Here is a 20,788-nt window from a genome sequence, read left to right as displayed (position 1 = left end):
ACTTCCAGAAATTACTTTGCAGATACTATAATTATCTGTTAGCATCACCAGTTTTACAGGCAAAATTTTAGAATTTTTATTATAATTTTTACTAGTTGTCTTTTTCTTTATGCTCTATCTTAATAAAACCAAAGTTGAAATTTAGTGAACTACTATTGCATTATAGTTATTTGCATTGATTATAATGTTTATAAAGCTCTTTTGTTTGTTCAGCAGTCTTTAAACTGCATCATCATCTCATAAATACTTCAGAAAATGTACCCTCAATCAGTGTGACATGAAATATAGAAGCCACTGTTTCGCCAGTTATCTCGTCTATATTCTCCCATCAAGCTCACTGTTCTATCCATACTCGTCAGTCTGTCAAAGCAATGGATGTGGCAGTTCTAAAATCTTGTCAGCGGACCAGGAGCGATGGGACAGGTCAACCCCACCAGCCAGTTAGTATCTGAGTGGTCTAACATCCCGCAGAGTTTTATGTTTATAGTGTTCATCAGCAACTGTGCTAGCACAGCTTTCCCTGCTGACAAACCAAGCGTAATAGAGTCATAGTGGCGGCCATTCAGAAGGCACTTCAAACCCAAAAGAAAATTGATGAGGCGTGTAACACAGCATAACCTCCCAATTAATCACACATTTAAAGGACTAACATCTCCAGCTGCTTTGTATAGTGAATGCTGGATATGGCCAGCATGTCCCAAAAACAACCTTCTTAAATGCTAATATGAGCTAATTGGTCATGAGCTGCCAACTCTTCAGACACTATCAAGCGACTTCTGAAGTACCATAATGTTTTCTACATTTAATAAAGTTGTAGAAAACGCTGGTGACTCTAATCTCATAAAAATCATGAATAGTGTCATTCCTTTTAGAGGTTATTTGTTGATTGTTCGAGGATACTGATATACTTTGTTCCAAATTGAGTAGAATAACATGCAGAACTACAATGAGTAAAATAGCTACAGTTTAAAATCAGAATGGAAATTTCAATTTTTAAATATTCTTCTGAAACAATGCTGGAATGGGACAGATTAATCTTCAAAATGCATATTTAGGTACATAGCATTCATACAACATAAACTAATTTTCAACTGCAAGTGATTCAACTTAAGTGTACGTTAGAAATCTTATGCAAAATCTTCTGCAGAGTAAAACTATAGAACGGAATAATAAAATAATAAACCAACCACGACATTATAATAGTGCAATAAGGATATTTTTGATTATTGTTCATGAGAAATCTTGCACCTGGAGTTTAGTGGTAATATTTAACTGAGATAAATGATCCTTTTCTTTTAAGGCCACTGTCAAAGTTGAGGCTGCTATGAAACTCACTTTATTTGTCTTTTGTCTCACCCTCCAACATTGCAAAGTAGCATTTTATGGACTTGTACCTCCACCTCAGGAACATAGCTCCATCAACATCAATCAAACCCTACCTGGAAGTAGAGTATTTGCAGTGCATCTTTAGTACACACACTCTGTTTATAAGACTCCAGGTCAACAATTAGTTTCTACTCCTCCCCCCCCCCCCCCACCTCCATACATTACACATCTTGTGGCCGTCAATGTTTCTTTACAAATTCCTGTGTCCACATTTTTAATTTCACCAGTTTAACTAGCAGATTATGAATCTGCTGTAAAAGCCCAAATGGTTCTCTCTTCTTTTCTGGGAAAAAAATTAGCAGTTTTAACTCAATGCGATCAATATGGCTTAACTCTTAAACAAGCATGATGAAGTGCCTTACAATCTAATCCATACAGGATGTAACACACTCAAGGCAATTCAGGATGGGGAAATAAAAGCATTTTTAATTGCAATTAAACTGTCCTGCCAGAGGTAGTGCTGTGGTACCTGTTATATACCCTGAGCTCCTCAAAATATATTGCAGAATAATTCCCACATGCCAACCAATCTCTATTTCTGAAATAATTGCCCTTTTTGATAAATAAGATAATGCATATAAAAAGCCATATAACTTTAAAATTCTAATTCAATATTCCCTATGGCACACTCCAATTATCCCAAGCCTTCTAAACTCCTCTTCATGACATTAACTCCCCATGTGCAAACCCAACCACTATGTTTTTAGTTAAGAAAATACTTTTCTTCATACATTTTACAGGTACTTTTCACTCTATTGAAGGTGCTAATAAAAATCTGGGAAAACTTACTTATCATTTATGAAATGATGATTCTATTATTAAATAATTTTGACAAATTATCTTGGTAAAAAGAATAAAATTGCAGAGATTTCATTATAATGATATTTATATTACACTGCTCTCAATTCTTAAGTTAGGAATGATATCAATATTACCTCAAGTTAGCAGAATGATTTTTTGTGGAACAATGTCAATATCATCAATTCAAGGACAAAAAAACAAAAGCCAACTGCTAATACAAGAACACAAAGGACTAGCAATTCTTTATAATCCTTTAATAATAGTTAAACAACAATGCAGGTCATTCAAATAGTCCTTGAGGAAATCCCATATGGATTGATATCTTCAAATGCAAATTTCAAGGAACAACATTGTCCAGTTTCCCAGTGTAATATCATACTGTGTAGTTTTAGCATACTATATTCAGTTGGTTTTCACAGCTGACAGCATTTACTCTGGTAAGTGGAATCTCTGCTATTAAAAAAAATAAAAAGAGACATGGTGAGGTGTGTGTGGGAAAGGGGCAGGGGTACATAGAATAAATATTGCAATGGAAAAGAGGTGCAAGAGTGCTTTTATAGATGAATGATCAAAGAAATCTGGACAATGAACCACAGAGCATACCTTGCTTTTTTTTTCTCTTCTTTTTCTCTAATATATTTTTGAAGAGTTCATTTACAGAAATGCAATTTTTAAACTAATCACAGTCTTCTATATTCTTTGTGTGTTGGAGCTCTCAGAGGTACCATCAGATGTTCCTAGCAGCAGAGGATTCAACAGATATCTGTCTCAGAAGCCAACATCAGAACAACCTCACAAGGTGTCAGGCCCTGATGGAGTACTTGGCAGAGTACTGAAAATCTGTACCAATCAATCAGCTGGAGTCTTCACGGACATTTTCAATCTCACTGCTACAGTCGGAGGTTTCTACCTGCTTCAAATAGACATCAATCATACCAGTGCCCAAGAAGAACAGATGACTATTGCCCAGTTGCACTCACATCTACTGTAATGAAATGCTTTGAGAAGTTGGTCACTGCCAGAATTAATTCATACCTAAGTAACCCACTGCAATTTCCTTACCACCACTACAGTTCCACAGCAGATGCAATCTCACTGGCTCTCCACTCAGCCCTGGATCACCTGGTCAACAGCAACACTTAAATCAGATTGCTTTACATCAATTACAGCTCTGCTTTCTACATCATCATCATCCCCTCAGTACAGGTCAGTAAGCTTCAAAATCTGGACCTATGCACCTCCACCTGCAACTGGATCCTTGACTTCCTCATCAGAAGACCACAGTCAGTGTGGATAGGTAACAAAATCTCTTCACTGACAATCAAAACAGGTGTACCTTAAGGATGCATGTTCAGCCTACTGCTCTATTCTCTCTCTACACCCAAGATTGTGTGGCTAGGCACAATTCAAATGCCATATAAAAATTTGCTGAGGTTGTCCTCAGAATCAGATGGCAATGAGGAAGTGTACAGGAGTGAGATAGATCAGCGGGTTGAGTGGTTAGCAAAATTGAAGAGCTGATTGTGAACTTCAGGAAGGGAAACCAGGAGAACACAAACCAGTCCTCATTGAGGGGTCAGCAGTGGAGAGGGTAAAGAACTTCAAATTCCTGGGTGTCAACATCTCTGAAGAATATTCCTGGGACCTTCATGAAGAAGGTTTGCCAGCAGCTATATTTCATTAGGATCTGGAGGAGATTTTGTATGTCACCAAAGACTTACAAATGTTTACATGTATTTTGGAGAGCATTCTGATTGGTTGTGACACAGTCTGGTATGAAGGTGGCAATGCATACAACAGGAAATGGCTACGGAGGGTTGTCAGCTAGGTCAGTGCCATCATAGGCATCAGTCTTCACTCCATTAAGGACATCTATAAGAGGTGATGTGTCAAGAAAGCAGACTTCATCATCGAGGACCATCACCACCCAGGCCATGCCCTATTCTTATTACTACCATAAAATGAACAGACAATGTTACAAAAAAGTTTCTTCCCCTCTGCCATCAGATTTCTGAATGGACAAGAGCATACCTCGCTGTTTTTTCTCTTCTTTTTCACTAATATATTTTTGAAGAGTATATTTACAGAAATGCAATTTATAACAATTTTTGCTCCTGTAATGCATAATATTGCGCTGCAAAACAACAAATTTTGTCACACATGTTCATGAGGAAAGCCTCTGAGGAAGAGTAATGCACGAGTGCAATCTAGAGATATCTGCACTTTCAGGAAGTCTGCAGTACAGGCAACCCCAGGTCCACTCTCCCAGTACCTGAAGGTTGATATAGATGTTATATCTCCTTCATTTTGAAACTTTGGTAACCTTCTTAATGCAGTAAACTGTAAGATGGCTGAGATCAGCAGGCTACAGCCTTAAATAATCCTGAGGTTTGGAAAGAGAGATTGACCATGACCTTGATGTTGTTTGAAGAGGGCTAGCAAAATTGTTAAGGACCCTTACCACCCTGCACGTAGCATCTTCCAGCTACTTCTGACAGGAAAGGGTTACAGGAGCATCAGAGCCAGAACCACCAGACTGAGAAACAGCTTCTTCCCATAGGCAATGCGACTGTTGAATGACTGATGCACTGCTCATTCAATCCCTCTGAGAATCTACTAATATTTAACAATATTTATTTATTTTTATATATGTACTGCATATAAATCGTTTGTAAATATATATATAATTTTGCATTTTTTTACACCGAGGACTGAAGAATGCCATTTTGTCCAGATGTACTTTACAATCATATGATAATAATAAACTTGAACTTGAAATGTTCAAAGTCAAAGCCCATAGCTAAGGCTGTAATCAAGATTCTTTTACAGTCATGTAATAAAACAGATGGAAACAAAATTGCATTTAGTCTGCCGTAAGGGAGTCAAAGATTCGCTATTAGCCGAAATTGCCCGGTACCCCTTACAGTCAGAGAAAGAGAAGCAAAAGAAAGTCCCTTCAGAGTTACTGAGGGCCCATAGATTCACCTCCAGCACTCCCATCTTCTTCAGCCACACAAAGTTCAGTTCAAACCATCAGTAACTCAAGCTCCAGACGAAATCTCCAACATGATCCCAAAGCCTCCCACCTCGGAACTCTCTCGCATCCTGGCTTCAATACCCTATATCACTTCAGCCAATCTTGAGCCAATCTCCAATAGTCCAGTGACTGCAAATCACCAGCATCCTGGAGTCTGTGTGGGTTCCTGGCCTCAAGTCACCAACAGTCCACCGCCTGTGTGTACTTCAGCCACAGACCATCTCACTGATCCATCACCATGATCACCGTCTCATAGGATTATTCCCTCTTCTTCTCCTTCTCAACCAGGAGTGTTCTCCCAGTTTTATGTACTCTGCATCAGTCCTCTGCTTCCCCGGAGTATGCAACTGCTCAAGCCCGCTGCCAGCTCAAGTGCCACCATGATGGGCCCAGACTCCACAGTCGCAGGATTTTAAAATTAAACATCGTCGGCTCCTTTAACAGGCCATTTAAAGTTTGTACGGAGCTATCAGTAGAACCCTGCGGAGAAGTGGCGTGTCTCTGCTCCCCACTCTTAGCGGATCACACCAGCAATGGCATTGCCGTTTCTCTGCTGAGAGTTGTCAGTTTTCAAATGGATGGCACTTAATTTTTGGAGCTGTGTGATGAAATTTCTAGGCTAATGAATGAGAAAACAAACAACCCCTATGTTATGAAAATTAACCCTCATAGACATCACAAATTTTGAGACAATAAAATTAACTGTCAAGGAACTTGTATGAAGAAAACTGCATAAATTAACCATTTATTTTTGAATTGGCACTTCATGTTATGGTAAATCAGATATCGCATATTTTCTAGGAACGCAAACTAACCCCCACCCCAACCCTGTAACTCGATGGGTTTCCAAATACTTCACACAATTGCTAACAAAGCATCTGAGAATCATGCAATACAAGCAAAAGTGTGTCCACACAGCTTATGTGAGCTGACAGAAAAATGTGTTTCGTGGCTGATCTCTGAAGGTATCAATCACCAAACAGGATTTCACACTTCCTTGCCTTTTTAAACATTGTTTGGTGGTCTTTCTGTACCAGGGTTTGATAATAAAGGATTGTCACAAGTTTATAGAAAAATTGGTATGCAATTCATCTGAAAACTGTGCATTATATTTTCAAAACAGATTCATAACTTTGTGTTATATCTCAATCACAAGTCTAAAATGAGAAGCCATGCCTGTGTCCACAGTGTTACACGTTTCATTTTTTACAAATGCTACGTCACTGGGAAGGCCAACTTCTGTATACAATTTTTTTCCATAGATGATAAATTATTAGTACAGTTTTAAGATTAGAAAAAACCATCTTTCCCTCTTGTAGTTTATTTACAATCTAATGAATTAATATTTTGCCAAGATAGTTAAGCAACTTTCACATTGAGAACAGGTCACAGGTCAAAAGTGCAGCATTTAATTAGAGACATTTAATCACTTTCTTGCTTTTGCCTTTCTGCAGGTGCCCTGTGTGACAGACTGTACACCTCTCTGTCATCAAAGAGTTGACAAGCAAAAGAAGTGGGCAGCAATCAGATTGAGCTTTGTGGGATAGTTCAGGTTGCCATGTTCATTCTGTTTGTTTATGCTTCACTAAAAATCATGTGACCAGTCAGTACATTGTTATTGTTAGAGGTTTAATGATGGGGTTTCAATTTTCAGGAAGACTAACATAGTTTGTTTAAACAGAGAAGGTCCCACTAAGGTCAGAGCATGACAGCTCATTAAGGAATTGCATGTTTATCCACATGAAAAAGGAAACTGGGCGTTCCAGTTCAGCTTGTCCTTCCTGGTGCACAAGTGCTAAAGACAGCTCAAGAAAGTTATTGCTAGAAAATGCTCAGTGCTTTCATCTTCAGTCATCTCTCTTACAAGTTAGTTACTTTTCACAACTTGATTGACCAAAAGTCTTACCAATCAAATTTTAACATCATAACCAAGATCTATTCTCACGTGGGCTTCAGGCAGTCATTTTAGAATTTTTAAGTAATGACCACCCTGTCAGCTATTTTGAACATTAAGAATGTATCTAGCTTGCAGATAAGAATGGAAAGAGATTGTTATATACATTCTTCTATACAGTGCCCTCCAAAATGTTTTGGATGACGAGATATTTTTTTTCTTTTATTTGCCCCTGTGCTCCACAGTTTTACATTTGTAATCAAACAATTCACATGTAATTAAAGTGCTCATTTCAAATTTTATTTGAAGTTATTTATATACATTTTGGTTTGACCATGTAGAAATCGCCACACTTTTTATACATTGTCCCCTCATTTCAGGTCACCAGAATGTTTGAGACATTTGGCTTCACAGGTATTTGTGAGTACGCAGGTATGTTTAATTGCTTTACTGGTGCAGGTATAAGAGAGCTAGGTACTAAGCTTTTGATCACCTTGGGAGTCTGTAGTTGCCATTTTTCAACAAGAGGACTAGAATTATGCCAATGAAAGTCAAAGAAGTCATTATGAGGCTGAAAAACAAGAATAAAATAGTAAGAGGGCATCACTCAAACCTTAGGATGACCAAAATCAACCGTTTGAAACATCATAAAGAAAGAGTGCACTGGTGAGCACAGTAGACGCAAAGGGATTGTTAGGCCAAGGAAGACCTCCCCTGCTGATGACAGAAGAATTCTCATCATAATGAAGAAAAATCCCCAGAAGTGTGTCCAATACATCAGGAACACCCTTCAGAAGGCAGGTGTGGATATGTCAATGAATAACGTCTGCAGAAGACTTCATGAACAGAAATAGAGAGGCTATACTGCAAGATGAAAACCACTAGTTTGCCACAGAAACAGGATGGTTGGATTACAGTTTGCCAAGAATTATTTAAAAGAGCCTGCAGAATTCTGAGAAAAGATCTTGAGGACAGATGAGACCAAGATTAACCTGTGTCAGAGTGATGGCAAGAGCAAAGTGTGGAAGCTTAAAGGAACTGCCCAAGATCCAAACCATACCACCTCATTTGTGAAACATGGTAGTGTGGGTGTTATGGCCTGGGCATATATGGCTGCCACAGGTACTGGTGTACTAGCTTCGCTGATGATGTAACTGCTGATGGCAGTAGCAAAATGAATTCTGAGGTGCACATAAACATCTTATCTGCTGAAGTTCAACTAAATACTTCCAAACTCATTGGATGGCACTTCATCCTACAGCAAGACAATGATCCAAATATTCTGCTAAAGCAACAAAGGAGTTTTTCAAAGCTAAAACCTGGAAAGTTCTTGAATGGCCAAGTTAGTCACCCAATCCAAATTCAATTGAGCATTGTTACATGGGATCAAATTAGGTTCGATGGGTTCACAGAGAAACGAGTCTAGACACAGGCTAAACAAACAAAGGATGATCTTTATTGCACACACAGGGAAATTGTAACAGGGAAGAGACAGAACAACATTCAGTACTTAAACAATGTCAGCAATGACGTCGGATACAGCAACCTCCAATACCAGTGGCTGATTATTCTATCTCTGTCACGCACGCATGCAGTAATATTCAGTAAGTAGGACACTCTTACTATACAGGGCCTTCAACATGCACTCCTGATTCACTGTTCCAATGGGGTACAGCTCAATACTAAGTATTCACTTTATACAATGTAAGCAGTGATATCGGACACACTAATCTCAGATACCAGTCGCTGCCTACTTCCTCTCTCACATCCGTGCAGTACTATTCAGTAACTCGCACACTCTTACTACACAGGGACTTCAGCACACACTCCCAGTTCCCTGTCCCAATGGGGTACGGCTTGATGCTAAGTATTCTCACACAGTACTAATGCCCCGCTCTAAGTGTAGTGTAGACTCCTCCAGCAATATTCACAGTTGGCAACCTGCTGTGGAGAAGTATTTGTAGTCAGGACCAAGAAGCAAAGAGAATGGGCTGCTGCTTTTAAAGTGCTGTAAGCTGGGGAGTCTGGCCCAGGTAATGACTAATTGGACCACTGGTCAGGTGTGCACTAATGGGTGGGCAGTGTGATACGACGTCTGACTAGGCTCCAGACGGAGAGGTCACGTGACCCTTCCTAATCCACATTCCCATGATTTCAGACAGAGAGGCTACATGACTCTCCACAATCCACATGACAAGCACGGCTTTCACGTGCTCAAGAGAAAACTAAAGGGGACAAGCCCCCCCAAGTAAGCAGAAGCTGAGGATGGCTGCTTTCGAGGCCTGGCAAAGCAGATACTCAGAGTCTGGTGGTGTTTATGAATCACAGACTTCAGACATTGCGTACGAGGGATATGCAGCAAAGTACTGAACATGACTACTTCAATATATATTACCATTGCCATGCCCCAAACATTATGGGGCCCTGAAATTAGGGGCTATATATAAAAAGTGCTATAATTTCTACATGGTCAAACCAAAATGTACACAAATACCCTTTAATAAAATCTGGAATGCACACTTCAATCACATACGAATTGCTTGATTACAAATTTAAAACTGTGGAACACAGGGGCAAAAAAAGGAAAAAAATTGGTCTTTGTCCCAAAGTTTATGGAGGGCACTGTATATAGATAGCTCCCTGATCTCCCCAAATTATCAATGCACAGCTCAGGCTTGTATTGCTCCCAATAGGCGCTGTTACCAAATCTTCACCTTAACAATACTTTTGAGTCTTAGAAATTTGAAAAGAAGGAACAGTACAAAAGGCAGGCAGGTGTTCAAGCTGCTAAATGCAACCCTTTTCACCTTGTGTAATTCATTGAATTTCCAGTTATTCTAGAACATTGAACCATTTTGTCCATGAGACTGTGCCAAATATGATGTCCAAATCAAACTAAAAATCTGCGGCTTACACCCCCATATATTCACACCACTCTCTTCATTTTCATGTGTTTATCTAGAAGCTTCTAAAATGCCACATTTGTATCTGCTTCCACCACTACTCCTGGCAGCCTGTTCCAAACACGTACCAATGCACAAAATAATTGCCCCACACATCTCCCTGAAATGTCCTCCCCTCATCTTAAATGCATGTCCTCTAGTGTGTGTTTCTTTTCCCCTGGGGACAAGATTTTGACTGTCCACTCCATCAAACATTCATGATTTTATATACCTCTGTAAGGTCACCTCTCAACCTCCTTCACTCCAGAGAAAACAACCCAATTTGTCCAATCTCTCCCAATAACTTATACCCTTTAAACCAGGAAACATCTGGGTAAAACTCTTCAGTCCCCTTTCCTAAGCCTCAATATCTTTATGATAACTTCATTGCCAGTTCCTAATTTGAAAATAAAGTTTATATTTTATATATACAACATTTTTCCTACAGTTTATAATTTGTTTTTATTTCAAATGACGTACAACTTGTTTTTAATTAACAAACTTGAATGTAAAGCTCACCATGTTGTTGAAGATGAGGAACGCATGTATGCAGAGAATGCTTGTGGTCTGGCAGGTTGGACACAAAAGATACTTCTTCTATTTGTTGCATGGGAGCTGAAGCAGATGTTGGGGCTCGGGGTTGGCAGAAGCTCCAGATGCTGGCAGGGAGTCATTCCACACAGGCTGCATGGTTCAGAGGAGAAGTATCCAGAGACCATTTGTTCATAAACACAGCTGAGGGCCAACAACCTGCTTTCCCTATGCTGCGCTGTAGGATTTATTTTGCATGCAATCTCTCTAGGAGACGAAAAGCAGGCACACACAGCTTCTGCAGCCTACGCTTTCCAGAAGTAATTAAACAGGTTTGTTTAAAGCTGTTAGTCTGTCATTTGCTATTTTCATTCTTTGTACACTACTTTGGAATGCAGGAATGCCTGAAGCAGTGTTGTGGATTTTGACCTTAATTAAAATGGAACATTGCATAAATTGTATAAGGTGCTTATAATGGAAATTTCTGGTTTATTTAATCCTCTCTATTTCAGAACTATCAAGTCATACAGAATAGAATACTGAATCAGCAATCTGAATGATCCATGATTTCAGATCCCATAAAGGCAGCTGTGAAATTTTGTTAATTAAATAATTCTGAAAAAGAATGTTAATATCAGTAGTTTCATATCCACTGCAGGAAAAATAATAATACAATTGGATCAATCACTTAGCACAGATCTGGCTTTGGGTTTGGACATGGCAAAGAGACAGCTAACTCAAGCAAAGTTGCAAAATTCCTTCCAACAAACAATGGGGAGGAATCAAAATTGAGAAATCTGTGCCACAAACTAGAAAAGCAATAGCCTGATACATTCATAACTACAGATTCATTTCTTCCCATCATTATCCTAGATTACTTCATGACCAATGTAAAGTATGCCCTGTTCCATCAGCAGATGTGATCCACCAGAGGTGGTGTTTCACTGGTCTACAATCAGAGAATGCATTCCTGTGAATCCACAGCATTGGTGGACCCCATCTCCTGAGGTCAGTCAGGCCTGAGATCAGCATGTTGACATTAACGCCTAATGTCTAACACTAATAATTACTTTTAGGCATCATTACTGACTCATTTGACTGGATCCACAAGGTTACAGCTCCCATTTTGGGCTAACTGCAGGTAATAAGAGATTAAATATGAAGGAAACCTTATTTGGCCTCATCCTCACAAGCATCTTGATGCCAGTGCATTTTTTCATGAGTCTCTACAGTCCTTGCAGAGAGAAAATTCCATTTTCACTTTGAGGATAGCATTATGGTATAGGGCACCAAGACTTCATTTAAAATGGGATGAAACCAGCAGTTCTAAAACATCCATAAATCTTTGTGAGCCAATACCAACAACATATGAACAAACAAATTAGAATCATTACACCTCTTGGACCCTCAAGTCTGCTCTACCTTTAAAAGATTATGGCTGATGCAGTTGTAAACTTAAGTCAATATTCCTGTCAACCGCTTATAACCTCATACTTTCTTGTCTATCCAGTAACTGTCCATCTTTGCCATAAAAATATTCAAAGATTGCTTTCACCTCCCTTGGAAGAAGTGTTCCAATTACCTGAGAGAGAAAAAAATAGCTTAATCAGCATTTTAAATGGATAACCTTTAATTTTAAAACTGTTCGAGATTTTCCCTTGAGAGGAAACGTATTGTTCACATCCAGTCCATCAAGACTCCCAAAAATGTACATTTTTCAATCAAATTCCAGTCTAGCCTATCCAACCTTTCCTGCTGTGATTAATGTGAAAAGGATACTTTTGAAAGTGTATCCAGTTGAGTGGGAGCTTCTATCAACATTACAATTTTATGAACTTACAAACAAGGATGCTCAAGCCCAGTATGCTGTTGATAGACCCCCAGTCCCCTGACATGGCTGAGGAGATTGCATTTTGACTAGACTGCTTCCAGGCCTACCTGAACGTGACCAGGGATCTTCCATACAGATGAGCTCCGGAGGTTGGTGGTCAGCTCAAGGGTAGGGACGAAGGGGTTCACAGTCATCCAAGACTGCCTGACGTATGAGGTCACCATGCAGGTGCTGAAGGCCCACTGAATGAAGTCTCTCAACGAGGTCCTAGTGAGGCACCAGCGCGTCCTACGCCACCAAAGGCCCGGAGAGTCGATCGATAACTACCTGCTGGATCTGCGGACGCTGGCTAAGAAGTGAAGGTATGAGGCTGCTTCAGGCCACGTCCAGGAAGATGAACAGATCTGGGACACCTGGTTGCAGGGGTCCACTCAAGGTACGTGACACAGTGACTGCTCGAGTCAGGAAGGAAGGACCTCGCTCGTCATGTCGAGCTGGCCAAATCACTAGAACAGGCCAGACTCGAGAAGGACGATCTGGAGGACAGTGCTCTCGGGTGAGCACCTCCGAATGGCTGCTCCTGCTACGGCGGCCCCTGCTCTAACGGATGCTGCTTCCTGTGGCAAGGGACGACACTCTCGTGCTCGCTGCCCAGCCAAAGGTTCCGCATGCTCCAGCTGTGGGAAGAAGGGACATTGGGCAAGAGTCTACCATGCAGAGGGAGGTCCGGAGAAGTCCATGGCCTGTACTGCTCCTGGATCCGATTCCAGCCCCAAGCTGTCTGCACCGGACCCACCTGAGATCACTTACTGCGTAATCCATCCCCTACAAAAATGGCGCGAAAAGGCTTGGCAGCCATCTTGCACCAGCCCAATTTTGAATTCAGCACCATTGTCAGAGAAGGAAGGAGGGCGGCCATCTTGCCGGGCCACGGGGTCAGCACCATCTTACCTGCACGGGTCGATTCAAGACAGAGGAGGCCACTTGAGGGAAGAACAATGCATCTCCAGCGACCTGGCATCGCTGGTCCTCAACCAGAATAGACTTCACCAGCTCAGCAACTTGATGGTGATGTTGAAGGTAAATGGACATTCTACCGAGTGCCTGATTGTCACAGGCTCCATGGAAATTTTCATAGACTCACGGACTATGCAGAAATATCACTTAAAAATGTACCCCTCTAATTATCGAATCTTCCTAGCGTTCCAGTCCCATTCGGTGCGGGTACAGAAACATTGTATAGTTCATCTGTCGTTTGATGGGGTTAAATTTTGTAAATTCCGCATGTACATTTCAGATGAATTGTGTGCTCCAGTATTGTTAGGTCTGGAATTCCTGTGTCACCTTAAAAGCATGACTTTGGAGTTTTCTCGTCCCCTTCCCCTGGTAACGGTTCAGAATGGAGGGCCCTCAAAACCAGAACCCACGTGCAGCCTCTCCATGCTGAACATTGACCCCCCCCCACTCCAGCCTCTGTTCCCAAACCTGTCTGTCAACTGTAAGACCATCACCACCAAGAGCAGGAGGTACAGTGTGGCAGACAGGGAGTTCATAAAAACGGAGACCCAGTGCCTGCTGGAGGAGGGGATCATCAAACCTAGCACCAGCCCATAGAGAACGCAAGTGATGGTAGTAAAGGGGGAAAACAAGTCCAGGTCAGTGATTGACCACAGCCAAACAATTAACAGTTATAAGGTCCTGGACACATAGCCCCTCCCTCGCATTTTGGATATGGTGAAAGATATTGTGCAATATCGGGTCTATTCGACCATCGACCTGAAAGCTGCCTGTCACCAGCTGTAAATCTGTTGACTATCAGTTCTGGAGCGTCCCTTTCGGTATTACCAATGGGGTGTCTATTTTCCAATGGCAGATGGACAGGATGGTGGACAAGTGTGGGTTGAAGACTACCTTCCTCTACCTCGACAATGTCACCATCTGTGGCCATACCATGATGCCAATCTCCAGAGTTTCCTCTAAGTGGTGAGAGCCCTGAATTTCACCTACAATTTTGACAAATGTGCATTCAGGACTTCAAGACTGGCTATCCTTGGTTACGTGGTGGAGAATGGCATCATTAGCCTCAACCCTGTTAGAGCTTCCCCTCCCAGAACCATAAAGGCTTTGAGGAGATGTCTGGAGTTTTTCTCATATGAGTGAGTCCCTCCATACGCTGACAAGGTTTGACCCCTCTTTAAGGTTATCACTTTCCCAATCTCGGCTGAAGCCCAGATGGCTTTTCATTACCTCCGAAGTTACATTGCGAAAGCCGCCATGCACATGGTAGAAGAGAATGTACCTTTCCAAGTGGAAAGTGATGCTTCAGACACAGCCCTAGCCGCTACTCTCAATCAGGCGGGCAGGCCGGTTGCCTTTTTCTCACGGATGCTTCAAGGCCACGAGCTCCAGAACCCATCCATGGAAAAGGAGGCTCAGGCCATTCAGAAGCCATAAAGCATTGGAGGCACTATATTCATGTTCAGCAACACTAAGAGGGGAAAATATCAAAAATGACAAAATTGCTAGGTGGAGGATCGAACTCTCCACATACAGTTTTGACATTACCTATTGGCCAGCGGCCCTTAACGTCTCTCCAGATGCTTGGTCCAGGGGATACTGTGCCTCTACATCCACCGGTCAACCATGGACCATACACAATGAGCTCTGCCATCTAGGAGTCACTCGCATGGCTCATTTTGTTGTCTCGCAATATGCCCTACTCAATAGAAGACGTCAGGGAAATGACCAGGTCATTCCAGGTCTGCACTGAGTGCAAGCCACACTATTTTTGTCCCGTGAAAGCGCATCTGATTAAATCATCCAGGCTGTTTGAACAGGCTCAGCATCGATTTTAAGGGACTTCTCCAATCCACAAACAGGAACATCAACTTTCTCTGTCATCGATGAGTACTCCCACTTCCTGTTCACCATCCCATGCCCAGACATGTCTGCCTCGTCCGTTATGAAGGCCCTAGTCTCTATTTTCACCCTGTTTGGGAATCCTGGCTAATATCCATAACAACTGGGGCTCAGCCTTCATGAGCAAAGAGAAGCGTCAATACCTGCTGGTGAGGGGCATCGCATCCAGAGAACTACCAGTTACAACTCCTGAAGGAAATGGGCAGGTTGAAAAAGAGAACACTCGATCTGGAAAGCTGTCAAACTTGCCCTGAAGCAAAGAGGCCTTTCAACTCGTGCTGGCAGGATGTCTTCCCCATTGCACTCCACTCAATTCGGTCTCTGCTCTGCACTGAGACCAATGCTACTCCTCATGAGTTCATGTTAACATTCGACAGAAGGTCAGCATCAGGGACTACACTCCCAGCCTGGCTCACTAGTCCTGGTCTGGTCCTTCTCAAGAGGCACGTGAAGAAAAACAGACTGACCCCCTGGTGGAAAGAGTGAAATTGCTCCATGCCAACCCCATGTATGCCTATGTGGAGTACCCAGATGGCAGGGAGGACACCATCTCCATCAAGGATCTGGTACCCGCCGGAACAGAGGATCCGTTGCCTCAGGTGACCCACAAGCTACCTAGCTCTTTTTCCCCACCCCTGCCCAGGGCCTCATGGCACCCACTTCAGGAGGAGAGTGAACCCCCCTCTATCGTCAAACCAGAGCCCCAGCCCACTACTCTTCCATCACAGGTGGACCAGGAGACTCAAGGAGCCCAAGGCCCCCCCCAGTGCTAAGGCGCTCCACCAGGATCTCCAGTCCCCCGACCACCTGAATCTGAAAATAGTATTGAAAATATTTCTCTTCTGAGTCTATTACTGGCTTCTGATCCTTGTTCTCTTCATCCACAGACCCTTTATTCTGAAGGAAGGGGTGAATGTAGTGAACTGAGATTCACTAGCAGTGTGCTTTTCTGATGACTGGTCTCGCTTCCCGGCTCCTCCCCTGGGAGCATGTATTTAACTCTGGTTTCCCGCCTAAACCCTGAACCCCTCTGAAGCCTGTTCATGAACCCTACCTGTGTTGTAAGCTAATAAAAGCATTAATTCTCTCTCCAGTCGAGTGGGAGCTTCTATCTACACACTATGCAAGAAGAAAACTTTTTTTTCAATTATCTAATAGGAGTGTCACAAGCAACCTGGCATCTATTCCCCAATTCCAAATGACCCCTGAACTGAGTGATTGCTTGGCAGTTAAAAGTCAATCATACTGATGGGTGTGGAATCATTTAAAGTGTATTGAGTAATGGTGAACCAGATAGTTTTTACAACAATCTATTTACCAGATTATTTTAATTTCTTAATTTAAAATTCTACATTGCATTGCGATTCAAACTCATGCCACTGGAGACTAATTTGTCAAGTATACAAATTGCACCAAAACTCAACTGCTCAGTAATCTGGGGAAGTATGACACTGAATACAACAAAAATGATCTTCAAATGGAAGTCATATCAAAAAGCCATAAAGAACTCTAAGATTATTTGAATTTACTTCAGTGGCCTTGCTTCAAGATGTAGAACAACATTCCCTCATATTAACACAATGCTAAGATTTCCTGTTGCTTTTTAAACTTGCTCACTTACAGTGCATGCTGATCCTTTGTGGTCCGAGGAGTAAAGGGATAAATGGTTGGCATATTCACTTCCCTGATCAGTGAATCAAATTGGCCAAATGAGAATAGAAATGACTTCATGGTTGTTTTGCTGTTTTCCCCACAAAATTATGAATTAATTAAAGAATAAATGCATGGCCTGATGGTTCATATAAAGTGCCTGTTATTGTGTTTTCTGAATCTATGAGTCTAAAACTAGCCATGATTTGAATTACTATCTATGACCAAACTGTAAACCAAACATTTACAAATGTGTTGCAACTTTGTTCCAAACAGCCTAATGAAGAATTAATATTTATTTGCTGAGCAATTCCCAACTTCTAAATATTTTAGAAGGAAGTCTTAAAATTTCAACAGAATGTATACATATTATGTGGAAACAAAGTTGTTCAAGATTGCAATATCAGTAGAGGATCAACATTACGAGGCCATGAGAAATGATCGCACAGTCACTCATTTCTTTGGGTTTGTGGAATTTTGCTGCTGCATTTGGATACACAAAAAAATGACATTTCACATTTAATTGATTGGTCATGAGGCACCGGAGGAAATTCCTTTTAAAGAATGTAATAAAGATACCTGCCCAAAATAGGTATTATTGGCTATTTTACCGAGCAAGGATTTTCTGATTAATGTTTCTTTATAAATTTGATTGAAGATTTACCTTAGTTGATCCTGGGAAAACTTTGAAGATTCTCAATGGATCAGCATCCTGTTGACTGAACAGAGAGGCAGTTTTGCCTTTTTAAGAGTCCAAAAATTGATTGAAATATACTTTGTTCGTATAGAATTCCCTTTTGAGAGCAGTAGCTGATTTAATTAGCAGACCTATAGCCAGATCCCCAGTGAGGGAGAGTCAAAGGTCAAACCAATAACTTTGAGTCCTGAAAAGTACTGAAGATCAGAGATTAAAGTATTCATGGTGCAATGACAAGAAACATGTTATGAACAAACTAAACTGGTTTATCTCAGAGAGTCTTGATCATGCCCTAAGCTTCCAATTCAATGACCAAAAACAGGTTTAAATTAATGAGGACAATATGGTGAGTTTCGCTGTATTTTCCATTTTACAAGGAGAGAAATTGAATAACTAGAACTATTACTAAATTCATAATTTAGAAGGTTGAAGACATGTGCAGCACGGTACAGGCCCTTCAACCCACGATGTTGTGCCAACCCAAGATAACTGCCCTTCCCCCTCCAAAAAAAATTAAACCCTCCCTAACACATAACTCTCTATTTTTCTTTCATCCATGTGCCTGTCTAAGAGTCTCTTAAATGCTCTTATTATTTAAGCCTTTACCTCCACTCCTGGCAATGCATTCAAAGCATTCAGAACTCTCATGTAAAAAATTAACTTTCCCCTGATATCTCCTCTAAACTTTCCTCCCTTCACATTGTATAGATGTCCTCTGGTGTTTGCTACCCCTGCCCTAGGAAAAAAAAAGGTGCTGATGTAGCAGTAGCCACTAAGGGAAGTGAAATGAGGAGACTACACATTGTAAGTCGCTTGCACTTCCAACGGTTTTATCTTTGAAAAGCCCATGCTGCACCTTATAAGGAGGCCTGTAAGTCTCGCCCACGCATGGGAGGTGACATCACAGCGCAGTTGAGTGCACATACGCTGCCTGTTTGAGCACAGGGGAAGATGCACCATCTTCACACGCCTGTTTGCCTCTGTCTCAATGTACACCGCCACACAACCCCCCTTCCCAGAACCAGTTACCACTGAGCACAGTAGGACCGGACCTTTGGGAGGTCATCCCCGGCACTTGGGTTACGCTGGTATGAGGTCAAGATGTGTGGACTTCCTTTCTACCCCCAATATCCAGCATGAAGGTTTTGCCCATGCTGCATAGGACTTTGTACGGGCCCTCATATGGTCATTGGAGAAGGGGGAAATGATGTCTGCAGCAGACAAAAATAAAGTCTGCAATTAATAAGCCCTGAGGAATGCGGGCCGGCACCCATGGTGTGGTGGGGGGGGGGTGCGAACGAGGCTAAACTGTCCCATAGTTTCTGCAAAGCTGCTCTCTCCTTAGTGTCTGGGCCTTGGGATGGTGGGAAGAATTCACCTGGCAGTACACCAATTCCATGGAGGAGGCCAGCAGGTCCTCTTTTGGTGCAGTCTGTATACCCAGGAGGATGCAGGGTAGTTCATCCACCCAGCTGGAGCCAGTTAAACGGGCCATGAGAGTTGACTTCAGGTGGCAGTGGAAGCGTTCGGCTAGGCCATTGGATTGTGGGTGGTAGGCAGCAGTGTGGTGCAGCTTAATGCCCAGGTGAGTTGCTAGCTGTGTCCACATGCCAATGTAAACTGTGCCCCTCTGTTGGTAGTAATATGAACTAGTATCCCTGGCGCAGGAATCAGTGCAAGTGTCTTTTAGCAGAATGGCTTCTGGCCAGCTTGTGGTGCGGTCTACCACCATTCGCAGGTACTGGGCATACCAGGAGACAGGAAGCGAGCCCATAATGTCAACATGTATATGGTCAAACTGCCTTTTTGGAGGGTCGAACTGATGTACGGGCGTCTTAACCTGTCGGTGGACCTTGGAAATCCAACACTGGGTGCAATTGTGGGCCATTTGGGCAACTTGCTTCCTCAGGCCGTGGCATACATACCTCTCTGCCATCATGCGGGTTGTGGTCTTTATAGATGAGTGGGCAAGGTCATGGATGGCATGGAAAACCTGGCACTTCCATTGCTGTGGTACGAACGGGCACGGTGAGCCAGTGGAAACATTGCACAGCAGTGTGTCGAAGCTGCCTGGCAGTCTGATGTCCTCAAAGCGGAGGCCGGTAATGGCTATGCCAAAAGCCTGCGTTTCGGCATCCTCTTTTGGGGCCCATGTCAGTTGGGAGTAGTCTAGCCTGGGGGACAAGGTTTGGATGGTGGATCGAGAGAGGGTGTCAGCCACAACATTGTCATTACTGGAGAAGTGCTGGATGGCGGTGGTGAACTCCAATATGTACAATAGGTGGCATTGCTGGCACGTTGGCCAGGGATCCTTAACCATAGAGATGGCGTGTGCAAGGGGCTTGTGGTTGGTAAAAACTGTGAATGGCCTCCCCTCCAGAAAATAACAGAAATGTCTAATGGCAAAGTAGTTCCAGGAGCTCCCTGTCAAACATGCTGTATTTAAGCTCCAGGGGCCGTAGATGGCGGCTGAAATAGGCTAACAGCCTCGACCACCATCGATGGACTGTTTGAGGATGCCCCCAATAGCTGATGTTGATGCGTCAACGGTGAGGGCTGTGGGCACATCTGATATGGGGTGTACCAGCAAGGTGGCATTGGCCAGGGCATTTTTAGTTGCAGTGAAAGCCGTGGCGGCCTCCTCTGTCCAAGCTAGGATCTTGCATTTGGCCGACATCATGGTGAACAGGGGCGCATGATGCGGGCTGCCCCTGGGTTGAAGCAGTTGTAGAAATTAACCATCCCAGTGAATTCCTGGAGGCCTTTTAGGATGTTAGGGTGGGTGAACTGGCGTATGGCTGTGACTTTTTCCATTGATGGTGTTGCCCCGTTTGCAGTGATAGTATAGCCCAGGAATTGCATGTCGTCTTTCCCAAACTGACACTTTGCCATGTTGACTGTGAGGCCGAAGTCAGATAGGTGTGTGTAGAGTCTGCGGAGATGATCTTTGTGCTGTTCATGGATTTTGCTGGTGATGGGTATGTCATCCAGGTCAATGAACACAAAGTCCAAGTCTCTGCCCACCATGTCCATCAAGCACTGAAAGGTTTGCGCCATGTTCAAGGCTAAATGACATGCGGAGGAATTCAAGGAGTCTGAA

The 20,788-nt window shown here is 42.4% G+C and overlaps 1 long non-coding RNA gene across 2 annotated transcripts in view; it reads right to left on the bottom strand.

Moving 5' to 3' along the window:
- Positions 1-2,426: 2,426 nt before the first annotated feature.
- The window catches only part of LOC138752369 (uncharacterized), a 36,824-nt gene continuing 18,462 nt past the window's right edge, over positions 2,427-20,788 (bottom strand). For both annotated transcript variants that reach the window (XR_011350565.1, XR_011350566.1), the window contains one exon: positions 2,427-2,640. This is a non-coding gene — a long non-coding RNA (uncharacterized lncRNA). The remainder of the gene's footprint in view (positions 2,641-20,788) is intronic.

The sequence above is a fragment of the Narcine bancroftii genome, chromosome 2 (assembly GCF_036971445.1).
Source record: "Narcine bancroftii isolate sNarBan1 chromosome 2, sNarBan1.hap1, whole genome shotgun sequence".
Taxonomy (NCBI): Eukaryota; Metazoa; Chordata; class Chondrichthyes; order Torpediniformes; family Narcinidae; genus Narcine; species Narcine bancroftii.
This window is presented reverse-complemented; position numbering and strand designations above follow the sequence as displayed.